The sequence below is a fragment of the Oncorhynchus masou genome, chromosome 15 (genome assembly GCF_036934945.1).
Source record: "Oncorhynchus masou masou isolate Uvic2021 chromosome 15, UVic_Omas_1.1, whole genome shotgun sequence".
Lineage (NCBI taxonomy): Eukaryota > Metazoa > Chordata > Actinopteri > Salmoniformes > Salmonidae > Oncorhynchus > Oncorhynchus masou.
Window position 1 is genome coordinate 24,190,286 of NC_088226.1, and position 14,012 is coordinate 24,204,297.

The 14,012-nt window shown below is 41.8% G+C and overlaps 1 pseudogene; it reads right to left on the minus strand.

Annotated features, from left to right (window-relative positions):
• Positions 1-439: 439 nt before the first annotated feature.
• The window catches only part of LOC135556824 (transmembrane protease serine 9-like), a 29,842-nt pseudogene continuing 16,269 nt past the window's right edge, over positions 440-14,012 (minus strand).

Genomic DNA, 14,012 nt, shown 5'->3' on the forward strand with positions numbered 1-14,012 from the left:
TATCGCAGTATGAATTGTCACAGTCAAGAATCAACGAGTAGATCACTCACAATCAATAGCAATATGCAGCCTTAAAAGGACGTGAATGCATTATTTAAAGGGATAGTTCACCTTAATTACAAAATTACATATTGGTTTCCTTACCCTTTAATCAGTCTATGGACACTGTATGACAGCGATCATGCTTTGGTTTTGTTTACCTGGCCACTGTTTCCACATTTCTGGCACACATTCAATCCAAGTCAATAGTCCCAATATCATTCATCAGTAACTTCTTTGAGCTACACAAGGTAAACAAAAACAAAGCATGGCTTGCTGTCATACCTTGTCCATAGACTGCGTACTATCCCTTTAAACAAAAGTCACAAGTCAGAGATTTTGGTTAATATGAGATAAAGAAGAATATAAAAAGAGGGATGGACTACTGTCTCATAAACAGTCAGGATGACCTAGGCCTCAGCAGAAGCCTGGTATTGGAGTTAATAATCTCCTGGATGAAAACCATGTAGCTGGCCACCTGGGTGTAGACTCCAGGGATGCCTTCTCTACCGCAGCCTTTCCCGAAATCCGTGATTCCCACCTGGACAAACTGACCAGCAGAGAGACATACCAACGGCCCACCAGAGTCCCCCTGACAAGTGGACAAGATAAACCACAAGTAAGACTGTGTGTTTTCCTTCAAGTGATGCAGTACCTGACAGGTGTCCTTTCCACCCTCCCAGAACCCAGCACACATGTCGAAGGTGAGAACAGGATACGCTTCCAAGCAAGCACACTACTTAATGAGGGGCACTCTCAGCTGCTGCAGGATCTTATCGGCAGACAACGGTCCTGGAGAGCAAGAGAGGGGGACAAACATTGAGTTAAAATATATAGTATGGGATCTAGAGTTCAAGAAATAAAGAAGAAGGGGTGGGAGGAGAATACGAATAGGGGGATGAAGGCAAGCTAAAAGAACCTGGGCACAACATCTACTGGTTACCCAGTAGATTAGTAAGAATGGCTCACCCCTTGCCTTTTCCTTTATCCAGATTACAACCTTTCACTTTTGGTTAATTGAAAATGGAACCATTTTTCATTTGACGAACAAAATGTTGACAGCGGAGCCATATAGGTTATAAAATAGTATTTTCGATGTACCGATTCCATGGCACATGGTTTATGAACTAATACCCAAAACAATGCTTGATTCAAACTTGGTGTTTTCAATTTAAATGATTAATTCTTGCCACCAACAGAATGTTACAGTGCCTTGCAAAAGTATTCATCCATAGTATCCATTGTATTTATGTTTTCAATTAACATTTGTCGAAGAAATATAGTTAACATTTTGGCAACCCCCATCTGTTTTGCTCCATAGTTGCACATGCATCGGTCTTTTTGTTAAACAACCAACCCGTCTACACCAGACCCTAATTGTGACTGTGGGGACACAAAACGATTACCAATAATATACAATAGATGGAGACAAAGTTTGATATATTGTCCACAATTGTCCATAATGGTGCAAAACTTATGCAGAAAAATATGTATGTGTGAGAGGGGATGCTGGTTTATTCTGAGGCCCCCAGCAGTTAGATGCTATCTGGGACTCCAATTAATGTTCAACATAGTTGTTCAGCAACCAAGACTCTGGGCTACCGAAAAAAACATTTGTCAATTTCCATGGAGGCTGCAATTTAGTGATCCCCATCTTTGTATTCTCTCTGATCTGGTCCTCCATGAGGGTGACCAACTGCGAGAAACTAGGTTATCGATATGTCTAATTTTCTTGACTACTAGCGGAGCTAGCTGGTAAATCAAGCTCTCTCTTGCCAACCAAGTCGGAAGAGGAGTGAAAACATCTTCTCTCCCAAGAAAAGCCTTGAATGCAGTTATATGCTGTTCTTTCAATTAAGTTATGCCTTCCAGTTCTGATATAACTGCTGCTATAGCATAACCAACACCAACCTCCTCAAGAGCAATCATTGTTATTAGGATTGTCGACTTTGCCCCCAGTACAGGCGCCTCTTGTTGTCATCATCAACTAAACCACAGATTATCAGAGGACGCTGATTGGTCCAGCCACACGGTGGAGGGAAGGGAAGGACTAGAATTCAGAGGCTGTCAATTGTGCATCTGTAAAAGATTCTGAGGGTCTTAGGGGCCAAGCCAAATTTCTTCAGCCTACTGAGGTTGAAGAGGTGAAGTTGCGCCTTCTTCACCACACTGTGTGGGTGGACCATTTCAGATTTTAAGTGTTGTGTACGCCGAGGAACTTGAAGCTTTCCACCTTCTCCACTGCGGTCCCGTCAATGTGGATAGGGACTTGATCCTTCTGCTGTTTCCTGAAGTCCACGATCAGCTCCTTCGTTTTGTTGATGTTGAAGAAGAGGTTATTTTCCTGACACCACTCCACCAGAGCCCTCACCTCCTCCCTGTAGGCTGTCTCGTCATTGTTGGTAATGAAGCCTTCTACTATTGTGTCGTCTGCAAACTTGATGATTGAGTTGGAACCGTGCGTGGCCACGCAGTCATGGGTGAACAGGGAATACAAGAGGGGGCTGTGCACACACTTAGCCTACTGGTCTGACTTGGTGGTGCACCTGTTTTGAGAAATGTCATCATTGAACATTGTTAGAGGTTTCATTGTCTGATTACAGTGCATTCGGAAAGTATTCAGACCCCTTGACTTTTTACACATTTTGTTACATTACAGCCTTATTCTTGAATGTATTTTTAAAAATCCTTCTCATCAATCTAGACACAATACCCCATAACGACAAAGCAAAAACAGGTAAATAAAATGTTTTTGCAAATACGGAAATATCACATTTACATAAGTATTCAGACTCGTTACTCAGTACTTTGTTGAAGCACTTTTGGCAGCGATTTCAGCCTTGAGTCTTCTTGACTTTGACGCTACAAGCTTGGGACACCTGTATTTGGGGAGTTTCTCCCATTCTGCTCTGCAGATCCTCTCAGGTTCTGTCAGGTTGGATCGGGAGCGTCGCTGCACAGCTATTTTCAGCTCTCTCCAGAGATGTTAAATCAGGTTCAGAACGGGCTCTGGCCACGTAAGTACATTCAGAGACTTGCCCCGAAGCCAATCCTGCATTGTCTTGGCTGTGTGCTTAGGGTCGTTCTCCTGTTGGAAGGTGAACCTTTGCCCCAGACAGTTTGGCTGGGCGGCCAGCTCTAGGAAGAGTCTTGGTGGTTCCAAACGTCTTCCATTTAAGAATAACGGAGGCCACTGTGTTCTTGGGGACCTTCAATGCTGCAGATATTTTTTTGTACCCTTCCCGGATCTGTGCCTCGACACAATCCTGTCTCGGAGCTACAGACAATTCCTTCAACCTCATTTGTTGTTTTTTGCTCTGACCTGCACTGTCAACTGTGGGACATTATATAGACGGGTGTGTGCCTTTCAAATCATGTCCAATCAATTGAATTTACCACAGGTGCTCCAATCCAGTTGTAGAAAAATCTCAAGGATGATCAATGGAAACGGGATGCACTCAATTTCGAGTTTCATAGTAACGTGTCTGAATACTTATGTAAATAAGGTATTTCTGTTTTTTATTTTTAACATATTCGCAAACATTTCTACAAACCTGTTTTTGCTTTGTTGTTATATGTGGAGACAGATGAGGAAAAACATAGATTAAATCAATTTTAGATTAAGGCTGTAACGTAACACCATTCAGGTGCGTTTTATGGCTTATGCTGAATGCGCTCTTATGATATAAAGCCACGCTGTTGCAACTGCCTGTCTAAAGTGAATGATGACAGGCCTGTGTGTCAAATGGCTTATTTGCATAAAGGCCTACCATAGATGTGATTGGCTATGGCACACTTGTCTGTGTAGACCCTGGACAAGACAGATGATTTTATTAGGTTTTATTTACTGCAGTGTCTATTAATTGTCCAAATGCACAGCCACTTTCCTACCCTATATTGATATATAATTTTCACAAATGTCTTACAAAATGTGAAAATTAACATATCTAAGTGCTCGCTTGTCAGGGAAAAAAAGTGAAATATTCTTCCTGGGGTGTATAAGACAGATTTTAAATAAGATTTCATGTTGCTAAAATGCTATTAGTTCCATTTTAATACGTTCATAAATATACAGTATATACTAGTGTTATGACAATTCCAAATCTCTACTTTGGTTAGCGGGCTGGCCTTGGGACAAGAAGGTTCTGGTTTGAAGTGCAATACCATGCACAGACAAACCTCACAAAATCACCATTTAAATAATACATTTGGAAAACTGGCCTTGATGGCACCAAATTCTCCAAGACATGTACTGCAACGTACTGCAACAAAATGTGGTAGAAGTCAAGGGGTCTGAATACTTTCCGAATGCACTGTAAATGTCCCCTTTATTTATCATACAGATCTGAATTGATGTACAGAGAAAATACTGTAAGAGCGGCCTTTGTTCGGAATTCTGTCACTATATATTTCAAAAGTGCTAAACAAATAGTTACAGTGGCTTTCAAAAGTATTTACCCCCCTTGGCATTTTTCCTATTTTGTTGCCTTACAACCTGGAATTAAAATAGATTTTGGGGGAGTTTGTATCATTTGATTTACACAACATGCCTACCACTTTGAAGATTAAAAATGTTTTTTATTGTAAAAAGAAATAAGACGGAAAAAAAGACAACTTGAGCGTGCATAACTATTCACCCCCCCACCGTCAATACTTTTTAGAGCCACCTTTTGCAGCAATTACAGCTGCAAGTCTCTTGGGGTATGTCTCTATAAGCTTGGCACATCTAGCCACTGGGATTTTTGCCCATTCATCAATGCGTAACTGCTCCAGCTCCTTCAAGTTGGATGGGTTCCGCTGGTGCACAGCAATCTTTAAGTCATACCACAGATTCTCAATTCGATTGAGGTCTGGGCTTTGACTAGGCCATTCCAAGACATTTAAATGTTTCCCCTTAAACCACTCGAGTGTTGCTTTAGCAGTATGCTTAGAGTCGTTGTCCTGCTGGAAGGTGAACCTCCTTCCCATTCTCAAATCTCTGGAAGACTGAAACAGGTTTCCCTCAAGAATTTCCCTGTATTTAGTGCCATCCAACATTCCTTCAATTCTGACCAGTTTCCCAGTCCCTGCCGATGAAAAACATCCCCACAGCATGATGCTGCCACCACCATCCTTCACTGTGGGGATGGTGTTTTCTGGGTGATGAGAGCTGTTGGGTTTGGGCCCAGACAAATTGTTTTCCTTGATGGCCAAAAAGCTACATTTTAGTTTCATTTGACCAGAGTACCTTCTTCCATATGTTTGGGGAGTCTCCCACATGCCTTTTGGCGAACACCAAACGTGTTTGCTTATTTTTTTCTTTTAGCAACGGCTTTTTTTCTGGACACAGTAAAGCCCAGCTCTCTGGATTGTACGGCTTAAAGTGGTCCTATGGACAGATACTCCAATCACCGCTGTGGAGCTCTGCAGCTCCTTCATGGTTATCTTTGGTCTCTTTGTCGCCTCTCTGATTAATGCCCTCCTTGCCTGGTCCTTGAGTTTTGGTGGGCGGCCCTCTCTTGGCAGGTTTGTTGTGCTGCCATATTATTAAAGAATTTTAATAATGGATTTAACGGTACTCCGTGGGATTTTCAAAGTTTCAGATATTTTTTTGTAACCCAACCCTGATCTGTACTTCTCCACAATTTTGTCCCTGACCTGTTTGGAGAGCTCCTTTGTCTTCGTGGTGCCGCTTTCTTATTGGTGTTGCAGATTCTGGGGCCTTTCGGAACAGGTGTATATATACTGAGATAATGTGACAAATCATGTGACACTTAGATTGCGCACAGATGGACTTTATTTAACTAATTATGAGACTTCTGAAGGTAATTGTTTGCACCAGATTTTATTTAGGGGCTTCATAACAAAGGGGGTGAATAGACATGCATGCACCACTTTTCCGTATTTTTTTGTTTTTTTGACTATTTTGTCCAAATTGGTTGTAATGCAACAAAATAGGTCAAATGCCAAGGGGGGTGAATACTTTTGCAAGGCACTGTATATTGACTACGTTCGTCCTGGCTCGCTCATTAATGTCTTAATTTAAATTACGCATGGTCTCTTATCTGCCCTTTTGCCATAGTTTGTACATCTCAATAGAAACCACTTCTGTTTAAGCAAGTCAACCATATCAGTTATGTTTTTTAAAAGGCAGTAGATGAGGCTGAATGAGCTGTTTACTGCCAGACAAGGGTTGGCTGATAGCCAGGTGTAACAGTGGTAATGTCACGTTTCAGGTATGACCCAGATACAGACAGTGTCAAATAATACAGGGGTCAATAATCTAGAGAGGTTGCAAAGGGTCCAGAACGGCAGGCAGTCTCAGGGTCAGGGCAGGCAGAACGGTCAAAACCGGGAAGGACTAGAAAACAGGAATCAAGAAGCAAGAATCAGACAGGAGCAGGGGATCAAACGTTGGTAGGTTTCACAAACAAAACGAACTGGCAACAGACAAACAGAGAACACAGGTACAAATACACAGGGGATAATGGGGAAGATGGGCAACACCTGGAGGGGGTGGAGACAAGCACAAAGACAAGTGAAACAGATCAGGGTGTGACATGTAAGGTGTTGGGACTCTGCTGTTAAAATAAAAGTTAAAACAATTAATACATTTACATCTCACCTTAATAAAACCACAATGAGAGCAATTAATGAACTACAAACATCTTTGGATAATCAGGAACAAGAACAACAAAACTCTTACTCTGATGACAAAAAGAAGAGGATAGATGTAGATAAGTTAGAAGTTCATTCTTTGCTCAGACACAAGGCAGAATTCTTAATTCGTCAAACCAGCTGAACCTAGTTATCTTTTCACATTGAGACTCAGAAACAGTGAGAAATGCTTAATATTAGCTATTTAAGCACATGAAAGATTGTCAACACAAAGATTATATTTGGAGCAAATCCAACAACAAATAACTGAGTACCACTCTTCAAATTTTCAAGCATGGTGGTGGCTACATGCCTGTCATCGGCAAGGATGTTTATGATGAAAATAAACCGAATAGCGCTAAGCACAGGCAAAATCATAGAGTAAAATCTGGTTCAGTCTGCTTTACAGACACTGTGAGATATTCAACTTTTAGCAGGGCAATAACCTAAAACACAAGGCCAAATATACACTGGAGTTGCAAACCAAGATGACATTGAATGTTCCAGAGCACCCGACTTAGCATTTCAAGCCAATTTAAGTGAAAACTATGGCAAAACTTAAATGGCTTTGTTGCAATGATTAACAACCAACTTGACAGAGCATGAAGACAAACGTGCAATCCTGGTGTTAAAAGCATTTAAAGACTGACCCAGAAAGACTCTCAGCTGTAATCGCAGAAAAACAGATTTGTGACTCTCTAGTTTTCCTTCTGGAGCAAAGTAAGAAGCATGTGATGCATAAGAACCCATTCCAGTACTGCATCTCAATAGTTCAACATGTCATTCTCTCCTTCCCATCATGTGTACTGATCTTTAAGAACTCAACAAGAAAATTGGAAACAACAGCTTTCACCTATCCAGTGCCATAAAATATGTGCATATGAAGGAAAAGACACAACCAGAAGCGACTTAGCTACTATTAGGACTCAATCCTGGAATGTGCTCCAAAAGTCTCAGACAGCTCCCTTCATAACACCTACGAGTCTAGGAGGACTTGAATGTGTACAATTTAACAGGTTTTATCTTGTCCTTTCAAATGGTCAATATGGAAATCAAACAAGGAAACAAGACTTATTGGAACTCACACCAAAATCTCAAAAGTCCTTCCTCCAGTCTTCTCCCCACCCTCTCAAAACATGAAGGAGGGAGCACATGATGCCGCGGAGCTGAGCAGACGTTGACAAACCTAGCTCTTCAAAGTTATTCTATTTTTACCTAAATAACAACGTTGAAACAATATTCTAACATCGGCTGATAAATTGTCAAGTACTTACCTTCCCAAAGAGCCATGGACCTCCGACCGAGAGGCAAGAAGGACGACCAAAACGTTGTTGATTCCCAAGATAACGATAACGCTACAGCTAGCAAGATTAGCATTAGCCCTCATAACTCAGACGACAGTTCCAGACTGTTGCTCTCAGCAGCCTCTTGCGAGCCTGCCGACATGCTGGCTACTCTCCCCCGGGAAATTCAGGATGGTAACAGAGGTCTTTCTATGAAAATTGATAAGAAATCGGCTGAACTCCATTCTTCCATTGATGACCTGAAATCCTCCATGAATGATCTCCTTTTGAGAACGACTGAGGCAGAGTTGCGCATTAGCACAGTTGAAGATACCATCGCTAGACATGACCAGGTCTTGATACAACTGCAAAAGGACAATGCATACCTCAAAAACAAGGTAGATCAGATGGAGAACCAGAGTAGACGTAGTAATATCCATGTGGTGGGTTTGAAAGAGGACAGGGAGGGCTGTGACCCGGTCCATTTCTTCACTCAATGGATCCCGGAGGTCCTAGGCATAATCCACTTCACCAAGCCGCTGGAAATCGAACGCGCCCACAGAACATCAGTGCCGAAAACCCTGGCCAGATGAGCCCCCACGAGCCGTTCTGATCAGGTTCCTCCATTTCCAAGACAAAGAGAAGATACTGCAACTCGCAAGAGCCAAAGGGGACATCACCATCGATGGAAAGAGGGTCAGCCTTTTCCCAGATATGAGCGCGGATCTCGCCAGACGTCGCAAGCCGTTCAGACCTGCCGCCAAAGCACTGAAGGAGAAGAACATCACCGGCTACCTCATCCACCCTGCGCGGATGAAAGTTCAGTACATAGGCTGAAGCCATCTCTTCAACACACCGGGAGATGTGCACACTTTTCTCAAAGAACTGAGCAACGTCTGAGCCAGGACGGTCTCTCTGGGGGATAAAATGCAGTTTGTTTGTTTTCTCTTATCCGGACTGAACTGCTGGTATCTCCCGGTCACTATAATTGATTTGTACATTTTCAACTAACCGTATCTTTCCGGGGTGAGTTCTATTACATTTACAGGAGAGTATATTTTGGTTTAGTCCATATCCACTGGGCGAAGCAATAAGTGGGCTCAGGCCCACTGCTTTCCCCCTCATTTATGTTAATCTTTGAAAAGAGACTCAAGCAGCCCTTACCGTGGGCAGTAAATATTCAGCCATAAATGTCTATTCACAACGTTTGTTTTCAATTTAGAGAGCTCGCAGGTTTTAGTTTACGCCAAGGTTTAGCTAGTATGAGCAAGATGGAAAGCGAGCAGCAACGTATCTCTACAAGTGTATTCATGTTTGATTGTTGTTTTAGTCTGACAATCGGGGTGGGTGGGATTTTTATTCTTCCTTTTTTCTATGTTTATTGTTTCCTTCCTAAAGAGACACATAGGTCACTTTTGTGCTCAAACCAAAGTTGAAACATTTCCTAATTATCTGCATATGATAGATTTCTATTCAATTACATATTTGAAACGCAACCTATGCTTAATCCACTAAAATATGTCACATTCAACGTAAAAGGTCTTAACAGCCCATTTAAAAGGAAAAGAGTCTATACATACCTTAAGAAATTAAAGGCTGACATTGTGTTTTTACAAGAAACACATCTTACAGCCAGTGAACACAAGAAATTGAAGAGGGAATGGGTAGGACAAGTTTTTGCATCCTCTTTTAACTCCAAAGCAAGAGGAACTGCAATTTTGATAAGTAGACACATCCCCTTCTGCGTCAACAACACCATCTCTGATCCCTCTGGTAGGTTTGTTTTGGTGCAGGGGCATATGTTTTCAGAGTCTTGGACCCAATTGAATATTTATGCTCCTAACTTCGATGACCATATGTTTATTCAGAATGTCTTCCTTCAGGTCGCTCAAGCACCACCAGGATGGCTACTGGTTGGAGGAGATTTAAATTTTTGCTTAGATACAGTTCTTGATAGGTCTTCTGATAAACCCTCACTTCTTACCAAAGCCGGCAAGCCTACCATGTTATTCATGAAATATCTCAATTTACTAGACATCTGGAGACAGTTGCACCCACAGGATAGGGACTACTCTTTTTTATTCACACCCACACAAGACACACACACGCATAGATAACTTTTTACTTTCGACACAACTGTTTCATAGAGTGTTAGATGTCGAGTATCTCCCCAGATTGCTTAGTGACCATTCTCCTCTGGTATTATCAATCTCCATTCCTACCAAGGTAAATGGAGCATACAGATGGAGACTAAATGATACACTCCTAAAGCAACCTGAATTTTGTGCATTCATCAAAGAGCAGATCAATATTTTTACTTTGACAAACAAACCCTCTGCTCCTGACAGCTTCATTCTTTGGGACACATGGGACACACAGGCCTATCTGAGGGGACAGATTATTTCCTATACTAAAGGGCTGAAGAGAAAACACGGTGCGGAACTGAGTGCCCTTGAATCTGAAATCTCTGAGCTAGAGAAAACCTACCAAAGAGGCCCGACTAAAGATCTATACAGGCTTTTGGTCAATAAAAAACTTCAATATAATATTCTGAACACATAGGTGCCTGAGAGGGCCATCACTAAATCAAAACAGCGTTATTACGAGCTTGGAGAGAAAGCTCACAAAGTATTGGCATGGCAACTGAAAGCAGAGGAAAGTAAGAGGACAATTAATGCCATAGAAACTCTTACTAATGAGATATCTTTCGACCCTACTGAAATTAATAATACTTTTAAGAAATACTATGAAGAACTCTACACTTCCCAATCAAGCGACGATCTATCAGAGATCGACTCCATTCTCTCCTCTCTCAACCTCCCATGCCTGTCAGGGGAAGACAGCGAGCGCCTGGGTGAACACTTCTCAGTTCCTGAATTGTTGGAGGCCATTAAATCCTTACCTTCTAATAGATCTCCTGGGGAGGATGGCTTCCCTCCAGAGTTCTATAAAGAATTTAGGGAGCTGTTGGTCCCCTACCTTATGGAGGTACTTAAAAAAGCCAGAGAAGACAACTGCTTTCCAGAGTCCTTCTCTCAAGCAGTGATTACTGTAATCCACAAGAAAGGGAAAAACCCGCTAAAGTGCACCTCCTATAGACCAATCTCTCTCCTTAACACAGATTGTAAACTGGTCACCAAGATGCTATCTAAGAGACTGGAGTCATGTCTTCCCCTGTTGGTCAACCCAGATCAGACTGGCTTCATAATTAATAGATTGTCCTCCAATAATCTCAGAAGGTTCTTTGATATAATTCACCTCGCTAACAAAAACAAAATACCTAGTGTCGCAGTCTCCCTCGACGCTGAAAAGGCCTTTTGATAGGGTTGAATGGCCATACCTCTTTCACGTCTTGGAAAAGTTCAGTTTAGGTACCGTGTTTGTAAATTTGATAGAATCACTCTACAAATCTCCTAAAGCTAGGATTGCTACCAATGGGATTACTTCCTCCTCTTTCCCTCTTTATAGGGGGAACAGACAAGGTTGCCCAATTAGCCCCCACCTCTTTGCCCTTGCCATCGAACCGTTGGCTGAGGCTATTAGAACGTGCCCTGACATACATGGCTTTGAGGTGGGCCCTCATACCCATAAATTATCACTCTTTTCGGATGACCTTATCTTATTTCTAACAAACCCAGAACACTCCCTCTCTCACTTGCAGATCCTACTACAGTGTTATAGTTCGTTCTCTGGATATAAGGTCAATTTTGATAAAAGCGAAATCTTACCGTTGTCTGTCTTTGGCCTTAAGACCATCAAGCACAAGTTTCCTTTTAGATGGTCGCCTATGGGCTTCACATATTTGGGCATAATGGTGGATGGTAATCTGAACAACCTCTATGAACTCAATCTGGCCAGTTTGTTGCAAAATGTGGAGGTTGACCTTTGTAAATGGATGGACTTACCGCTCACTCTACTGGGTAGAATCAATGTAATTAAAATGAATGCCCTGCCCAGATTTCTATATCTGTTTCAATCTCTTCCTATCCTTGTTCCCGCAGCATTTTTTTCCCTCTCTCGACAAGCTGACCAGACGGTTTATCTGGCATGGCAAAACCCCTAGGATTGGCCTGGATAAACTGACCCTTGATTACAGTCAAGGGGGCTTAAACCTACCCAATTTTAGAATGTACTACTGGGCTGCACAGTCTAGGTTTCTGGCTCAGAGGTTTGCCAATGGTCCCTCTCCCTCATGGTTGAACATTGAAGAGCTTGAGGTAAATGATGACACTGGGGCAGAATTGTTTTACAAATGGGACAGAAAATCTATAAAAACCATCACAGACAACCTATTAATCATACATTCTGTCCTGGCATGGTGCAAACTGCATGAGCTGTTTGGACGAGAGGGATTCCTTTCCCCTAAAACCCCTTTATGGAACAATAGATTGATCCCTATGTTTTTCCAGAATATTAACTTTAGACCATGGTCTGATAAGGGGATCACTCTTCTGGAACATTGTTACGAGGAGGGAGTTCTTATGTCTTTTGATCAGCTGAAACAGAAAGACCACTTGCCTAACAGGGACTTCTTTAGCTACCTACAACTACAAAACATTATTTTACTTTCTCAAGGGACAATGGAACCTACCTAAGATCTCACCTATTGAACAACTCTGCCACGCAGACCAACCACTGCTGAAGACCATTTCCCATGTATACGATGCTCTTATGTCAGGACTAACACTGCCTGGGCTAGATAAAACCCAATCTGGGTATTGATCTTGATGAGGATCTATGGAGTGACCTATGCAGGGATGGTGTTACATCCACATTGAACTCCAGATACAGACTGATCCAGTTTAATTTCCTCCATCAGCCCATCTAGACTGCACAAGTTCAGCCCAGATATCTCCTCCCTATGTTTTAGATGTGACTCAGATGAAGGAACATTCCTCCATTCCACTTGGCAGTGTTCAAAACTACATGGTTTCTGGCAGGGGGTATGCGATACCATATCCTCAATTCACGGGTTTGCATTGCCTTTAGACCCGGAGGTCTGTCTACTGGGTAACTTTACTAACACCAATCTTAGGCAAAGCCATACTATAAAGCTAACAGTAATATTGCTAGCGATTGCCAAGAAATGTATTGCCTTGAAATTCCTCCCTGCCAGTTGCAATGTGGCTATCGGAAGTTAAAAGTTGTATCACTTTGGAGAAAATCAGTTACTGCTTGAGGAATAAGTATAAGACATTTTACAGAATTTGGCAACCTTTTCTTGACTATATGGAGAATCTCCCCCCACATCTCATTGATTGAATCTATATATAATCCTCACATAATGTTTCACACGTAATGTATAATATGTAGACTACGGCAGGTGATCCAATGTCTTGTTATTATTATTTTCTTATTGTATGTTTGTATATAGAATTATAATTTTTTTGTTTTTTTGTTACGCTTGTCTGTTACTGTCACTTTGTCCTATCGTTGTCTAATATCTTTTCACTTTTGTTTTGAATGTTCTTAATTGGAAAATGCAAAAATAAAATATTTAAAAATAATTTAAAACAAAATGAAGGAGCACATTGTAGAAGAATAACTTTTGAGAGTCACACATTGTGACAAAATGGTGGTTTTAGAAGGGTCAAGGGGCACACCCAGGGTGAGTCCTCATCTTCCTCCTCAATCGGTTGTAAAACTGAGACGACACCCACACCAAGCCCCACTTGAGGTTGGTCAACATGAACTTGAGCGCCTTGGTCCACTGCTCCTCTGAGTTGAACTGGGGCTTGATGGAGTAGGAGCCTCCCGTTGTAAGGATTTAGGATTAATGCATTTTAAACCCGTTACCATATTACTTAAGATTGAATTGTTTGAACAACAGCTGCTTTGTCTTTATCTGTGTGTGTGTGTGTGTGTGTGTGTGTGTGTGTGACAAGAACTGAGAAACATGGTGTGACTTTCATGTTGCAAAGCGGTGTACTGTTTGCTACATTTGCCTGTCTGTGTGTGTGACAATATTGAGCACATGATGTGACTTGCTGCATGTTACAAGTTTTGTGGTTAATCAGGTACAGGAAGGGGTGGTCATCACGAGGTTTAACTGAG